Raw genomic sequence first — 17,638 nt, 5'->3', positions numbered from 1 at the left:
GAGTATTTCTATTCTCTCTGTATTTAAAGATGAGAGCAGCTAAACTGAAATTGTTTTGCTTTGGCTATGTACCCATCACACTTTATAGTATATATATCTTGAATTGTTGGTACTGTTAGCTGTCAATAATTGCTGATATTTTATTACTTAGTTACATTTCAGATAATTTTTTTAATCATTTCCATGTTTAAGCAAGTAACTTCATAATGCGAACCTGCATTGCACTTGTGGTAACATTGTTAAGTTTATTTACTATCTTCCATTTTTTACATTTAAAACACAATGTCCAAATGTTAAATTTGAAGTAACAATTCAATATTTAAAATTCAATTTTCAGTTATTCATATACTTATTTATTATTTCTTATGTTTTTGTTACATTCTATGAGGAATTTTAGAACCTTATATTTTAAGGTTTTAGAAATTACTTATTTTAGGGTGTCCATGGTGGTGCAGTGGTTAGCATTGTTACCTCACAGCAAGAGATTTTCCGGTCCGATCCTTGGCTGGGGTGTCTTCTATGCGGAGTCTGCATGTCCTCCCTGTGGTCGTGTGGGTTTCCTCCGGGTGCTCTGGTTTCCTCCCATATCCCAAAGACATGCTATAGGTGTTTTGAACACTCTAAATTGGCCCTAGGTGTGAGTGCATGCATGTGTGTGCCTTCTGTTGAAGGTTTGGTGCCGGGCTGGCAACTAGACACTGTCAAACTCTAATGCTAATCATGAGCGGACAGGTGTTCTGCTATGGTGACCCCTAACCGGTAAAAGCTGAAAGAAGAAGAAATTACTTATTTTACATATGTGCCTCTTTAAGCAATTATTTATGATGTAAATTTGATTATTTAAGCCCAAGATGTGACCATTCTACATTAATACTTTGTATATTGCTTATATCTCGTTGGTCCTTCCAGTTTTAATTTTGTATTTTCAGTGTTCTGGATATTAAAAACTTTTCATTGTGTTTCAATTGTGTAATGTCATTTATCCAGGTGTTCTTCTTAGTGTAGATTTTTTTTTAAAGCTCTTCACTACCACAATTTTTTTCTTGGTTTTTTAGGAAGTCATACATTTTTTTTCTTGGTTTGTAGGAAGTAATAAATTAAGCATTTTTTTTCATTTCTCATTGTAGTAATCAAGTTCTTTGCTAATACTAGCCAATCTTTAAGATGACCAGAACTTTCATAGATCTTTTCCCAGTCTATATTAGGGCCATTTATGTCTTCAGATATGATATCATATCATAACCATCCTAGAGAAAGTAAGTGACGTAAATTATAAAGTTAGATAAGGAAGGGACACCAATACAAATATTAGTTATGAAAGTGATGACGTGCTGGAGAAAAGTATGGAAAGAAATGTTAAGTACAACAGTCAAGGTCATAGAACCTGATAAAAAGAAAAGGCAACTGTCCATACCATAGGTCCTGGTATGTGACACATAATGAAAATGCCAGAAAAATGAGTTACAGTCATTCATGTTACAGAAAAAAAAATGAAATTGCCTAGTAAAACTAACTTAACATCACAGTGAAACCATACTATGGAAGAAGGTAAAAGTGAAGTCAGATATGATCCCTGAATCCTAGAAGAAAGCATTTTAAGAGGAAGCAAAATAGATGTTGCAACTACTTATTAGTGCAGACTGTAGCAGCAAATGGAACAGGCCCAGCATTTTATTTCCAAGAAACAGATGGATGCAGTAGTTTTAGAAAACTCAACAGCACCTCTAAACAGATCTAATGGCTAGAAAAGGCTAGGGTCTTAACTATTCTAGACAAAACAAAAGGCTAATGAAAGATTCCATTGACTGAGGAATCTAAGAAGAAAACTGCCTTTTTGACCCCTAATGGCCTATTCCAATATAAGGTTCACTCATTCGGCCTTTATGGTGTACAAGGCACCTTGTCTCTGTTAATGGACAGGGTACTTAAACTTCATACCACCTATACCCACTGCATATTTAGATAATGTGATCATAACTCTAAAGCCTGGATTCATATCTATTTAATGTGCAAGCTGCACTGGTCTCCCATAAGCAGGCATGGCTTATGGCAAATGCCTTTGAAAGCAAAAGTGGCCTGAGAGATGTGATATTCATTTCAAAGGTTCATAGGTAGGTACTAGGCTATTGGCCCTAGGGCCTATATAAGCTTAGCCAAAGATGTACCCTGGCTTTTGCCACCCAAGAAAATTATTTTCCTGTGCCCCTGTCGAGCAGAGCCACAGAAGTGATCCCTGGGGTGAAATTCCTATCTCCCATCCAGTCATCAAGATTTTTTCTTGAAGGGTGCTAATGAGAAGCTCTGTTTGACATAGATAGGCAGTCTGTTCCAGAGTATGGGAAGTCTCTGGGACAAGAATCTATCCCTCCATCATGTTCTGTTGATTGTGGTGACAAGGTTTAGGTCCCTAGAGCATGTAGCTCGGAGGTATTGGGATTTCTTTAAGTGGAGCATGTCCAACAGCTCTGGGTTTGACATAGCTTTGTATGTTAGGCAGAGATCACCTCTGAGTAGGCGATATGCGATGGAGTAAAGGTGGAATTTTTTGAGATGGTCTGCGTAGGGCATCTGTTTGAGGCCAGTAATCCTCTTTGTGAGGTATTTCTGTGGCCTTTCCAGTTGCTGTAGATGTCTTGTGAGGTACATACCAAAAGAGGTGTTGTACTATATCATGGGTCTAATGAGTGATGAGTAGAGGGGAACAATGGCCTCTTTTTTTTTCTGGATGAGAAACCTTTTGTGATGAGGTGAGCCACGTAAAAGGATTTCCTGACCACTGTGGTGATGTGATTATCAAAGGAGAGACTACTGTCCACCTGTGTCCCAAGGTCTCTTATCACATTTTTGGCATTAAGTAGACTACCAGCTATGTGGTAGTTCATGGGTACAGAGTTTTTACCAATGGGGATGACAATACACTTTTTGTCATTGAGTTTCAGGCCATGGCTTTGACACCAGGCATCTGTCTCAGTGAGGCCCTTTTGTAGTATGTCCACATTGTTAGGAGTTTCGATTATGGCTCCTAGTTTGCAGTCATCTGCAAACTTTGTTAGCCAAAGACCTTCTGTGTTAGCCTGTACTTCAGAGAAGTAGATACCAAACAGGAGAGAACCCAGGACTGAACCCTGTGGTACTTCACTTGTCACTGGTCTGAAGTCGGATTTGGACTCTGCTACTTTCATAGTGTGGGCTCTGTCTATGAGCCAGTTGGCAACCCATCTTCTGACATAGGGATTTATACCTAGTTTAGTGAGCTTATCTAAAATTCCAGAGTGGGGGATGGTGTCGAAAGCCTTGGCGAGATCTAGATAAGCTGTGTGAACCACCTTACCCTCATCTATGGCTTTGTTGACTGCTTCAAAGAAATCAATCAGGATTAGGAGACATGATCTGCCTTTTACAAATCCGAACTGGGTAGGGTCCAGAGTTTGGAGATTACCAATGTCTTTGTTTATGAGTTTCATGATGATACATTCCATGGCCTTGCAGACAAGGCTCGTCAGGCTAATGGGACAGTAGTTCCCGGGGTCTGTCATGGCTCCCCCTTTGTGGAGTGGGATAACCATCACGGTATGCCATTCAGTGGGCACAATGCCTGAAGTGAGGCTATGACTGAAAATGGTACTTAGGTGGGGTGCCAGTTCGTTCTGCAGTTCATGTAGAACGCAGCCTGGGATATTGTCTGGTCCCATGGATGCTGTGTTCTTGGCTTTGGAGAGTGTGTTTTTTACCTGTGCAGCCATGATTACAGGAACTGTGCATTCTTCTGGTATAGAGATGGGCCCTCTAGGGGGTGAGAGGGGGGTAAAGTTAGCACTGCACTTATCTGCCAGGATGTTGGCAATATCAGTTGGTTCTGTATATTTAGTGTCATTGTGCTGTAACTCAGAGCAGATATGAGTGTTGCCATTGAGATTCTTGACATAGCTATAGAATGCTTTATGGTTGTCTTCAGAGTCAGTGGCAATTTTGTTTTCATAATTAGCTTTCGAAGATTTTATGAAGGATCTCAGCTTCTTACTGAGGTTGACTAGGGAGTTCCTCCAGTCATGGGATTTTACTCTTTTTTGCAACAGTTTCTTTCTTCTGTTGTAGAGTTTGTTTATGGCAGAGGACCACCAGATTGGCTTCCTTGTTTTGGAGGATAGCATCTTGGTTCTATTATGGTTAGCATGATCCATGCACTCGTGTAAGTGCTTATAAAGTGCATTTGTGTAGGATTTGGCAGTCATACCTCTATTGTCCATCTGCATGGGTGTCATGAAGTTTGCCACTTCTGTCTTAAGAAGTGTGAAGTTGGCTTTGGAGATGTTTTTTACGGTGGTTTCCCTAACTGGGGAAATTGCTATGTAACAATGAAGGGGATTACTAAACCCCAAAATAAGAAGGTGGAGGCAGTGAGAGACTGGCTGTCACCTCAAACCTAAAAGTATATTAGGTGAATTTGGGGTTTGGGGGAATATTATAAAAATGTTTGTCACACTTTGCCACAATTGCATGCCCTTTCACCAACATATCAATTTTTAAGATGTCCATGAAGTTTAAATGGACTATAGAAGCACAGAATGCCTTTCAACTAAAGAATATATTGTTCTCTGAAGCTATGTTGGCACCCCTTGACTTTACAAAGCACTTCATCATTTACACAGATGTGTCTGGTATATATTGGTGCAGTACTGTGCTAAACGTTAGGTGAAGCGGAGCATCCTAGTTGCTGTATGACATGGACTAAAATGGAAGCCACATATTCTGCTACAGACATTGAGTGCTTGGCTATAAAGTGATTGCTTTAGTCCTTACGGTACTATCTGTTAGGTATGGAGTTCTTCCTCATCAGTTACCATCATCTATTTCATGGGATCCACCTGAAGAAAGAAGGCAATGAAAAACTCTGCAGATCAGCCTTGTGCTTATAGCCTTTTTAGTTTCAGGTATAGCATAGGCATGGTGCAATTCACCACAATGTGGAAAATCTGTCCATGGTATGCAGATGACCACAGAGTCTTGAAAGTGGTGGCTTCAAATTGAATTTGTAATTATAACATACACTGATAGTTTTCACCAATAAGGTATATAGTTGCCAGTACTAATGCATTGCATTAGAGTTCAGCAAAAGGCATATAAAAAGAAGTGCAAGTCTTCCATATCAGTAGCCAGAGAAGAACCAGATGAATATGGACTTTTTAAGGGAAAACTGGTGTCCCACAGTTTCAGCTCTCAAGAAGAGACATTTTGTCAGAGAAGAGTCCTGGTACAATGCTGCCTAAATCTTAACCAGAACCAGAGACTTTTGGTCTTTTTATTTGCATTCGGTATCTGAGTATCTACAAAGTTCTGCACCTTATTTTGTTTAGGTGACAGACATCACTTTGCATTTTGGTTAAATCAAGCTATTCATCTGCTATACTAGCAGTAGTACTGGCAGATGAGTGTGAGATATGTCACAAAGATTTAAAGTTTTATATTTCTTATTATGGCCTCAACAATACATTGTTACATTTAAACTCAATCCACTATTCCATTTTCTGACACACCTTTTCAAATTAACAGCTACATATTGTAGCCATTAATAGCAAGTCACTGTATTTAAGAAGAAATCTAATATGTTTTGATCAACTTTGCTTACACACATAATTGGTGATTTCATTGAGAAAAAAAATCTCGTATTTTGCCCATGCAAGCCATTATATTTCATTTCATTGGATTTATAAATCTTATAAATTCTTGTATTTTGAAATTATAATTTGTAGTAAGAACTATTACACAATGTTCTTCAACATTTCCCCCTAAACAGGTCATAACTACAACCTATTTTTTAAATAATGTGGCCCTGTTCTCCTTATACAGTTTACAATTCATCAAAATATGCTGAAGATCTTCCTTTACTCTCTTTCCACATTAACAAATAGGAGCAATTTCTATGTATTCATCTCTTTCCTATAATAACTTTTTTCGTTGATCTCAAAGTTGTATTTAATATTAATTCTCAGGACCGCCTTATTTTGAAAAATCAACAGTCATTATTATTAATAGGTATCATTTCCTGACAAAAGATGTAATATGGCCTTCTTTTAATTGCTTCCCTGCAATTCCCTTTCCATGTCATCACACTTATTCTTATTAAAAATAATAAATATGTTTCATACAAAATGATGTCTTGCTTTAAATATTTTTAAATTAAACTAAGCCATATCTTTTCAAAACTTAGCAATTTGCTTTTTGAGTTGCAAACTGAAAGTTACAGTTTTCTACCCATCCTTTTTCAATTAATGTGTGTTTTGGATTTCCTTTTCAAGTCATTTTGAACTTTTAGGCAGTTTAATAATACTTTTGTATACTTTTGATTGCTTGTTGCTCTACTAGTCCAAATGTTTCTTTTACATAGGCTGCTGCAAATGATTTGGGGAGACTGAGCAGTTGTCTTAAGAATTTGTATTATAATAGCTGTCCAGCAGCAGCTTGTCCACATATTAGATCATACCAAGTAATGAGACTATTTTTCTCAGATTTTTAATACATTACTTAACTTCCTCCTTTGAAAACTTATTTTTTTAGTTATTGTGTGAACTTTCTCTTCTTTTGCAGTACTGCTACAAAAGAAATCATTTAATACAATCACTCAGTTTTTTCTTTTTCATAAACCTATCATTTGGGGAGTCTTTTTTAAATCCTTCAGCAGTCTGTTTCCAGAATAATCAGCTGTCATTGGAATGACGTGTCATTAACACAAACAGCCATCATTATTTAGGCAGATATTCTATTGTATTTATAATTAATGCATTCCTTCATATCTCTTTTTTATCTTTGACTAATTCCTATAGTTTTATATTTCTTTTTTCAAACCATTTCCTTACATAGTTACAAAATGAATGTTTTAACTCATTACCTTCATTATCAAAGTTTTTAAGATTTTTAAGAATAAGGGTGATGTGCAGAGCTGTAGTAACTACAGAGGGATTAAATTGATCAGTCACAGCATGAAGTTATGGGAAAGAGTAGTGGAAGCTAGGTTAAGAAGGGAGGTGATGATTAGTGCTAAAATCCACTTACGTAGAAAAAAACTTGTAAAACAAAGGATTCAGTGAACCTTGGATCCTGGTTTCCGATAAAAACGTCTTTATTACAAACTGGACCAAAAGTACAAACTGCAACAAACCAACACTAAGCGCTTTCACCCTAATAGTAGGGCATCATCAGAGTAACTAAATCTCACTACCATCTTCCCTTAAATATTGAATAGTTAACACAACCAATTAGAATAATTATTTGATTTGAGTGAATAATTAAAATGAATTAATCCATTAAATAAAGGCTGAACCTTTACCTATGCTTAACATAATTAACTAAAAAAGAAAAAAATGAAAAAATGACAATACTTGTTTTACAGCCAACTTTTCTAAAACAAGATTATATTCATGTGTTTTACAAATTATAAACTGAATAGTATAGTAACAACTTAAAAATTGTTAAACAACATTGCACTATAAAAAACAACAACAACACTTTGGATAGAGAGAATATATGAAATTGTATATTAAGAATTGTAAATATTACCAAGACTAGTTATTGAAAACTGTGTGTTAAAAACTAAATGTTTAAAAACTAAATGTTTAAAAAACTGTGTGTTAAAAAAACTATATCAATTGTATTCAGGCAATATAATAGATCAAGAAATTGGGAACCTTGTATATTTTATCAAATGAGTGTACTGAATGTGATGATTAAAACCACCTAATAATAAATATCAATAAAAATAGTTGCTCAACTAATTCTTTGTAAGAGTGTCAAAGTAAATAGTTGTGTTAGGTGTACTATATTAATCATTAAATGTTAAACATTAAATAATAAACAATGAATAATAAATAATTTATAAATATTAAATATTGAATATTAAATATTAAACATAGAATACGAATATTTATAAATAAGTAGTAGTGTTTAATATGTTGTTGTGAAAATTAAAAAAGTGTAATGTAAAAATGTATTAATAATTTCGCATTAATTAAAAATGTTTATAGATATAAATATTTAAATATTTAAAAATGAATGGTCATGTGTACTCATTGAAATGACATTCCAATGTTTAAAAAGACACTTTAAATATACACATGTATAAGTGAGCAACATACAGCAAACAGCAGTGTGTAGTTAGAAGGAAATTCTGTTACTAAATAAATTGAGATTTAAGCTTAAGTATGCTAGAGATGGATATTTGTTCATTAATGCCAGGCATCGTAGTGGCATTTAACCTAAGTTGCCAAAAACATTCCTTGGCCTCCAGTAACGTTTTTTCATCGCCTCCATTTTGTTTTTTGTTGACTATTCGGTCAATAATAAAAAATATAAATTTTTTAAAATTAGGACAGTCGGTACTGTGGTTGTAGAGAGCATTGGTCGTTTTGTGTTTTTTGATGTCACTTAAGTGTTCAATAATTCTAGTTTTTAGCTTTCTAATCATTTTTCCTATATAAAATGCTTGACAGGCCGTGCATGTAGCTGCATACACGACCATAACTGAATTACAGTTACACAACCCTGGACATCATATGGTCTTCATAAAATTGTTAATAGTAAGATATGGACCATCATTAATATATCTGCAAATGTGGCATGCTCCACATTTGCTCATCTTCGATTTCATGTGCAAGTCATTGTTAATACAATCTTCAAACAGGTTTTTTAAATTTCTACCTCTGCTGAAAGTAATTTTGGGTTTGTTACCCAAGGTGTCAACAATTTCTGGATTCAATTGTAAAACACTGGTCCAAGATTCATATATCGCTTTAACTATTTGTTGAGAACTGTTATTAAGATAAAAGTGTTGTGTCTTGATTTTGTTGAATTCATACTAGTGTTTGGTTTAATGCCTTGAAAAATGATTGGTTGAAAAAGTGTAGATCTTTTGGTTAAAATTTCTTGGCTAATTGGTCTAGCAAATTCTGTAGGATAACCTCTAGCCAAAAACATATTCATAAGTTTATTCAACTCTTGTTGAAAAACCTCATTGTTACTGACAAAAGAAATCATTTAATACAATCACTCATTTTTTTCTTTTTCATAAACCTATCACTTGGGGAGTCTTTTTTAAATCCTTCAGCAGTCTGTTTCCAGAATAATCAGCTGTCATTGGAATGACGTGTCATTAACACAAACTGCCATCATTATTTAGGCAGATGTTCTATTGTATTTATAATTAATGCATTGCTTCATTTCTCTTTTTTATCTTTGACTAATTCCTATAGTTTTATATTTCTTTTTTCAAACCATTTCCTTACATAGTTACAAAATGAATGTTTTAACTCATTACCTTCATTATCAAAGTTTTTAAGATTTTTAAGAATAAGGGTGATGTGCAGAGCTGTAGTAACTACAGAGGGATTAAATTGATCAGTCACAGCATGAAGTTATGGGAAAGAGTAGTGGAAGCTAGGTTAAGAAGGGAGGTGATGATTAGTGATCAGCACTATGGTTTCATGTCAGGAATGAGCACTACAGATGCAATGTTTGCTCTGAGAGTGTTGATGGAGAAGTACAGAGAAGGTCAGAAGGAGTTGCATTGTGTCTTTGTGGACTTAGAGAAAGCATATGACAAGGTGCCTAGAGAGGAGTTGTAGTATTGTATGAGGAAGTCAGGAGTGTCAGAGAAGTATGTAAGAGTGGTACAGGATATGTACAAGGGTAGTGTGACAGCGGTGAGGTCTGCGGTGGGAGTGGCAGATGCATTTAAGGTGGAGGTGGGATTACATCAAGGATCAGCTCTGAGCCCTTTCTTATTTGGAATGGTGGTAGACAGGTTGACAGACGAGATTAGACAGGAGTCCCCATGGACTATGATGTTTGCAGATGACATTGTGATCTGTAGTGAGAGTAGGGAACAGGTGGAGGAGACCCTGGAGAGGTGGAGATATGCTCTAGAGAGAAGAGGAATGAAGGTCAGCAGGACTAAGACAGACTATATGTGTGTGAATGAGAGGGAGGATAGAGGAATGGTGAGGATGCAGGGAATAGAGGTGGCAAAAGTGGATGAGTTTAAATACTTGGGATCAACAGTTCAGAGTAAAGGCAGGATGGAGTGGGTGGAGACGAGTGTCAGGAGTGATTTGTGATGGATGAGTACCAGTAAGAGTGAAAGGGAAGGTCTACAAGAGGGTAGTGAGACCAGCTATGTTATATGGGTTGGAGACAGTGGCATTGACAAAAAGGCAGGAGTCAGAGCTGGATGTGGCAGAGTTAAAGATGTTAAGATTTGCACTGGGTGTGATGAGTGTGGACAGGATTAGGAATAAGTATATTAGAGCATCAGCCCAGGTTGGAAGGTTTTGAGACAAAGCCAGAGAGGCAAGATTACATTGGTTTGGACATGTGCTGAGGAGGGATGCAGAGTATATTGGGGAAAATATGCTAAGGATGAAGCTGCCAGGTAACAGGAAAAGAGGAAGGGCTAAGATAAGGTTTATGGATATGGTGAGAGAGGACATGCAGGTGATTGGTGTGACAGAGCAGGATGCAGAGGACAGGAAGAAATGGAAACAGATGATCTGCTGTGGCGACCCCTAGTGGGAGCAACTGAAAGAAGAAGAAGAAGAAGACATTCATTATCAAAGTTATGCCAGGTCTAGCTGGACATCAGGAAAGTATATCACACGGTTCAAAGAAAGCTGATTTGGGCAGTAGTGCAATGGTTTAAAGTCCCAGAAACATTAGTAGAATTAGTGCAGGTTATGTACAGTGACCCAATGACACAAATACAAATAGCCTTTGGACTTACTGAGGGGTTCCTATTTAGAGTGGATGTGCACCAGGGATCACCACTGAGTCCATTGCTTTTCTTACTGGTGACAGAATGTATTAGCAAACAGGACAGAGGACATGAATCAACAAAGGATGATGGGACATTAGAGGCAAATTATGAACAGCAACATCAGCAAATGATTGAGGAATGAAAGGACCAACTGAAGGCTCATGTAATGTATCTGACAATGATAAATCAATTGCCATGACAACAAAATGAGGAAGTTAAAAGAGGATGAAATTTGAGGCAGAAGGGAAAATAGTGGAAGAGATGAACTGCTTCAAGTATCAGAGAGAGGTGGCTGAGGAGAAAATAAGTGTAAATAAGGAGGTCAATACTAGGATCGAAAGGGATGTAACAAACTGACACAGAGCATCAAGGGGAAGTATGAAAAAGGAGAATGCCAAAGAAGCTGAAAAGGTGTACAAAACATTGCTGTGATCAGTAGTTTATTAAGGTGCAGAAACTTCAGCAGTGAAGGCAGTCATTGAGAAAAATAGAAGTGATGAGGATGAAGTACCTGATATAGATGGATGGATATACGTACAGTGATGGAGAGAAAAATAAATGATAACATCCAAGAAGAAGCCAAAGTAGCACCACATGCCGAGAAATTCAAAGAGATTAGCTTAATCATGGCTTGGGCACATATGCAAGAAAGCTGAAGACTGATTTGTATGTGAAAGGAAGAAGACAAAATAGAAGGAGAATAGCCAGCAAAAAACATGGATGGTTTGTGTGAGAGAAGATCTGTGATAGTCAGCATGACTCACAATGAAGGCAGGAGAGAGGCACTGATTTGACAGAGGTGGCAACAGTTCACATAGTTCCCCAACCCTAGGCAGAAAAATTGGAAAAAGGGGGAGTTGATGATAACGATGATGCATTATCAAACCATTTTATATATATATATATATACACACACACATACACACACATAGATAGCCATGCTCAAGATCCTAAGAATATGAGTATGTGTTTGTAATGCTATTGTTAGTATTTCATTTTATATACATTTCACAAATAATTTTAATTTTATATTCTGTTTTTTTCTGACATATTCAGCATATTTTGTGTTATTCTTTTCTTAATTAAATTTTGGTTTTCTGCAGCATTTTTAGAGGTTAGCTATTTTGGTGCTTGTGCATGCTTGGACAAACTACTGAAGGGGTTGGGGGGGGGATGTTTCATTTTTTGTTCTGCTGCATATTTGGATAGACTGTTGAAGGGGTCGTGGTGGGGGAATGTATCATTCTGATGTCAGTTAAATGCTTGTGCAGGAATGGACAGACTACTGAAGGGATCACCATAACATTTAGAGAAAGCAAGCAAACAATGCAGCTACACTGCTTGATAGGCAGCAATGCAACAAAGCTAAGCATAATTTTAATGTATGCTTTTCTTGAGTTTAAAACAAGCATATAGTAAATCCTTCCACTATGACACATCAAAGATTAACCATCCTAATGATCAGACTTTCTGAAATTTAAGTATCCACCTACACCCTACAAATTTATATTAGTAGCTTCTTTTTGGTCACTGAAAAAAGTAACATATGTCTCTGTCTCTCATGAAAGCTGTGTTAGGAGGCATACCACTTAACCTCTTAAGTGAAGGAATCTGGGTCATGCCTAAAATAATGGGGTCAAAGGCTCAAAAATAGGGACAGTTTTTAAATATTTCTCTATAAAATTTAAATTTGTATTGGTATGCAGTTTCTGAAGGAAATTAAGCCTGAAACACATGTGTATGTCATTATTTAATGAGTTTAGTCCTTACTGATTTGCCAGAAAGTCACACATTTTATGAGGATAAAATCTGGACATTCTGCAAAAGTTAAGAGGTGTGTGGGGGACCAGGGCTCAGTAATCTGCACATGCCACTTAATACTTTGAAAATTCCATCAATTGCCTAGGTGAACTAAGGAGAAAAAACATTCAAAACTAAGGCCTCACTGTCCTTATTATTCTTAGTAGGCTTCTTGAGGTCTCCATTAGAGTACCTTGAAATAATCGTGATTACTGCACATTTGCAGAATTACACATTACGCTGCCCAAGGTATTATACTGTATGTCTGAGCCAGGGATCAGTGTAGGGCTTTGGAAACCTTTTTTTTCTGGTATTTAAGCAGCTGAAGAGTATCATAAAATAAGTGCATGTAATGCATTATACAAATAGTTATCGGATTTGATATTTAGGATTATTACTGAGCTTTTATAAAATGCATATTTTAATTAAAATTAAGATAATTTTACCTCAGAAACTTCCTATATTGATGACTGGCATGAGAACTGGATATATACCAATCATGGTTTGTTTTGTGCAGTAACAAAATAATTGTCCGTGTGTGTGTCTGAGTTCACAGATTAGTCCTAGGCAATTTATCCTTGTGACACACTCTAAGCTTAGCCAAATTTTCCATTTCAAAGGTAAGAATCAAACCCTGTACCTTGTGCATATGAGATAAACCCAGTATGACCTGTGCTGTCAGAAGTAGTTTAATGCAAGGGACCATTTTCTTTCATTTTTTTTCAATAAATTTTTATTTCTTCTGTCGTTTACTTGCTTACACTTTGCATTTACCTTGATTTGTTAGGTTTGTGGGTCATATTCTAACTGAAATAAGGCACTCATAGGTACAGCCTATATTGCCTAGTAAAGCACACCCTTATTGCTAAATATTAAACACGCACTGTGCAAGTGTTTAGTTTCTTATTATGCCACTGGGGCATGCTGTTAGCAGATAGTAAATCATATATTGGTGTGTAGATGATCCAGTGTTCTTTGTACTAGTTGTTGTCTTTTGGGTTTTCCTGATTAGGGGTCGCCAGAGCAGAACTCTGGTCCACTAATGATTGGCAGTAGATTTTCACAAACACTGAGGTGCCAGCTCGATGTTCAACCAAGGCACGCCCATTTACGCATGTCTTTCAAACGCCCACCCAACCGCAGGGAGGACATGCAGACTCCACACAGAAGGCACTCCCCACACTCCAGCCAAGAATCGAACGGGAGAACCTCTTGCTGTGAAGCAACAATGCTACCACTGCACTACCGTGGAACTAGTACTGACTATTAAAACATTGTGTTACAAGGAGCTATCAATATGATGTAAACTTCAGGTAAAAATGGCCTCGCAATGCTCACTAAACTTTTTTGTGCAGTAGACACATTTTGAAGAGCCAGGATGTTTATTTTAGCTACTTCTCCCTTGGATCATGATTTTTCTGTCTGTACCACAGCAGCAGTTCATGTTTTTCTGTGTGGGTATTAACAGTATAATTTGTTATGCTGCTGTTGGCAGTTGGACTGTACTTGCAAAGGGATGTGGATTGTGCTGAATTATGCTTTATTTTTAATGTTTGTGTGGTTTCTTTAAATTGTTAAAGTTGTGTTGTGTTTGGTTATGCAATACATGACATGTAAAACTGTGAACAACCTCAAAATGGAGAACAACTATGTAAATACAATAAAAAACATTTATTGGTTAAAAGCTTCTGACCTAAAATGGTCTTCTTTTAAACTGTTGGATGTATTTTTAAAACATATTTATAAACTTTTAAAACAAATCACATGACCTAATTAATGAATTAAATTTCCATATAACAAATATTGCTATTCAATTAGCGCTTAAAAAACATTGAACATTGTTAAAAATAACAGACAAATGACAAGTGGAGTACCTCAGGGTTCAGTCCTGGGGCCACTCTTGTTTGGCATCTACTTCTCTGAAATACAGGCCAACACTAAAGGACTCTGAATAACAAAGTTCGCAGATGACTGCAAACTGGGAGCCATTTTTGAATCCCCAAATGATGTGGATATTCTACAAAAGGGCCTTATAGAAACAGATGCTTGGTGCCAGAGCCATGGGCTCAAGCTTAATGCCAAGAAATGTATAATTATCCCCTTTGGGAAAAACTATGTACCCATGAATTACCACATAGGTGGCAGTACACTAAACACTGAAAGTGTGATGAGAGACTTAGGGACACAGGTGGACAGTGGTCTCACCTTCGATAACCACATAACCACAACAGTCAGGAAATACTTCTATGTGGCACACTAAATCACTAAGGGCTTTTTATCCAGAAAAAAAGAGGTAATCATCCCACTGTACTCATCCCTCATTAGACCCATTATAGAGTACAATGCTCCATTAGGTATGTACCTCACAAGACATCTGCAACAGCTGAAAAGGCCACAGAAATACCTCACTAAAGAATCACAGGCCTATAGCAGATGCCCTATACTGACCATCTAAAAAAAACTCCAGCTATACTCTGTGGCATATCATCTACTCAGAGGCGATCTCTGCTTAACATAGAATGCCATGTCAAACCTTGAGCTGTTGGTCATGCTCCACTTAAAGAAATCCCAATCCCTCAGAGCCACAAGCTCCAGGGATCTAAACCTTGTCATCTCAATGAACACAACATGCTGGAGGGATAGGTTCTTGACCCAGAGACTCCCTATACTCTTTAATAGACTGCCCATACATGTCAATCAGAATGCCTCCTTGGCCCTCTTCAAAAGGAACCTTGACAATTGGATGAGAGATAGGAAATTCACTCCAGTGATCACGTCAGTCGCCCTGCTAGACAGGGCTCCAGGGAAGTAAATATTGTGGGAAGAAATATCTAGGGAATTGTTATGGCTAGGCTTGTATAGGCCCTAGGATCAATAGCCTAGTACCAACCTATGAACCTATATATATAAACATTTATTTACATGTGTTTAATGTAATATTTCTTTTTAGCATCACTTTGTAATTTATATTATTATTTAATTCTGATGTAATATATGCATTAAAAATGATTTACTACTTTAACTATTTGTATTCTAACCCCCCCCCCACCTTCTTTATTACCATTAAAATCACTAGGGATGAAGTCTATAACTGTAAACAAAAAACTCTTAAAATTACAACCCTGGACTGAATACTTAGCTATAACATTTTCCAATGTTTTTGTTTTAACCACATAATAGTGCTCATACACACATTTTTTAACCCCTTGTTTGTTTTACCTATACGGAATGAATTGCATGTGGAACAGGTAGCCAAATGCATATTTACATGCACAAGTAAAAAAAAATGCTGGAATTCTTTAGACTTTATCTTTTCCATTGTCAGAGAAACTTCAATTCTCCAACATATATTTGCACAAAGAATAGTTGTAACATTTGTAACTTCACTTTTTATTCCTGAGGTTCACTGTCTTTTCACTTTCAAATATATTTTTGATGTTGCTTCTCTTTTTTATTGATATAAGAAGGTGCAACTCCCACTATTTTACAGATGTCCTCACTGGCATTATGTATTCACCAGTTGTTTTGAGTGACTGATTTAATAGCCTTACTGTCTAGCGAAAACAAAAAAAAAGAAGGCATAGATACTGACCAATCCCTAATAGTACTAGATTTCACTTTTATTGTGTTGTTATTAAGTGTACGTTCTGAGTACACCCTACATAACAAATTCTTATGCTGTTGTCCTTTCGGCTTTTCCCGGTTAGGGGTCGCCACAGTGGAACTCCGGTCAACTAATGAGTGGCAGTAGATTTTTATGGTCCCAGCTTGATGCCCAACCTTCAACAAAGACACACCCATTTATGCAGTACTAGATACATTTTTATAATTAATACTAGTGTGTAGGTTATCACCTTCTTTCTTTTATATACACACACACACACACACACACACACACACACACACACACACACACACACACACACACACACACACATCTAAAAACTGATTTTATACTCATTATAAGAAGTCAAAAACTTTAAAAGTATGTACTCTTACTGATTTTGTCTAAAGAAACTGTCATTTCTACTCTTCCTCCTTCCCAAATGGAAAAGCAAATCATCAATAAATCTAAAATATGATGAACTATTACAAAAAATCTTCTAACTGGGGTAATAGATGAATTGCCAAAATTTCATAACCAAATTAGTATAATTTGGTGCCAGTCTGGCCCCCATTGCTACCCCTCTAGATTGATGAAAATAACTCCTCAAAAGGAAAAAAAATATTCAACACTACTTCAATACATTCTATTAGGAATTAGTTTCACCTAACTGATAATCACTTCTTTGATTTAACATATATGCTCCCCATTCCAAACCATTATCATGACGAATGACTGTATGCAAAGAAAACACATCAATTGTTACTTGCAAACCACTGTTACTCATGTTTGTATTCTGTATTTTGTCTAAAAATCTAAAGAACCCCTGAAAAGGGCGGAATTTGTTTAATAACACTAACAATGCTTTATCTACAAATGTACACACCACTTTCAATTTAGAAACAGTTGCAGGTTGATATGGTGGAGATACCTCATTTTTATTTATCTTAGGTACCTTAACAGTTTAATTATTTTGGGTTAAGGTGCGCAGAAATATTCATACATTCTTTTTGAAATCACACCCACCATTAACTTGTCATATAACCAAGTATCTATATTTCTATAAGCTTTGTTAATAATATTATTATTTATTTCCTTATAAAAATATGTGTCTTCTAGCAATTTAAACACACTAAAATTGTAATAATTTTTATTAAAAATGGCCACAGCACCTCCCCCCGGTCTGCCTTCATAATTCTTATACGTTTGTCAGTCAATAACTTATGAAGACTACGTTATTCAGCACGTCAGGTTATATAGTTTATGCTTACATTTGTTACTCAATACCTCTTTAATGTCCTTTTCACAACAGTCTTCAAATGTTTTAATTACTGGATGTAATGGAGAGTTAAATATACTTTCTTCAGCATCAGTCAAGGCTCAAATATTTTTTCTCCAGTCCTTGGACAGTCCGCTATAACACTAAAGGCCAA

The sequence above is a fragment of the Protopterus annectens genome, chromosome 8.part1 (assembly GCF_019279795.1).
Source record: "Protopterus annectens isolate FY-2018-M chromosome 8.part1, PAN1.0, whole genome shotgun sequence".
In the NCBI taxonomy this organism is placed as follows: domain Eukaryota; kingdom Metazoa; phylum Chordata; order Ceratodontiformes; family Protopteridae; genus Protopterus; species Protopterus annectens.
The sequence above is the reverse complement of the archived record's forward strand: the minus strand, read 5'-3'. Positions refer to the sequence as shown.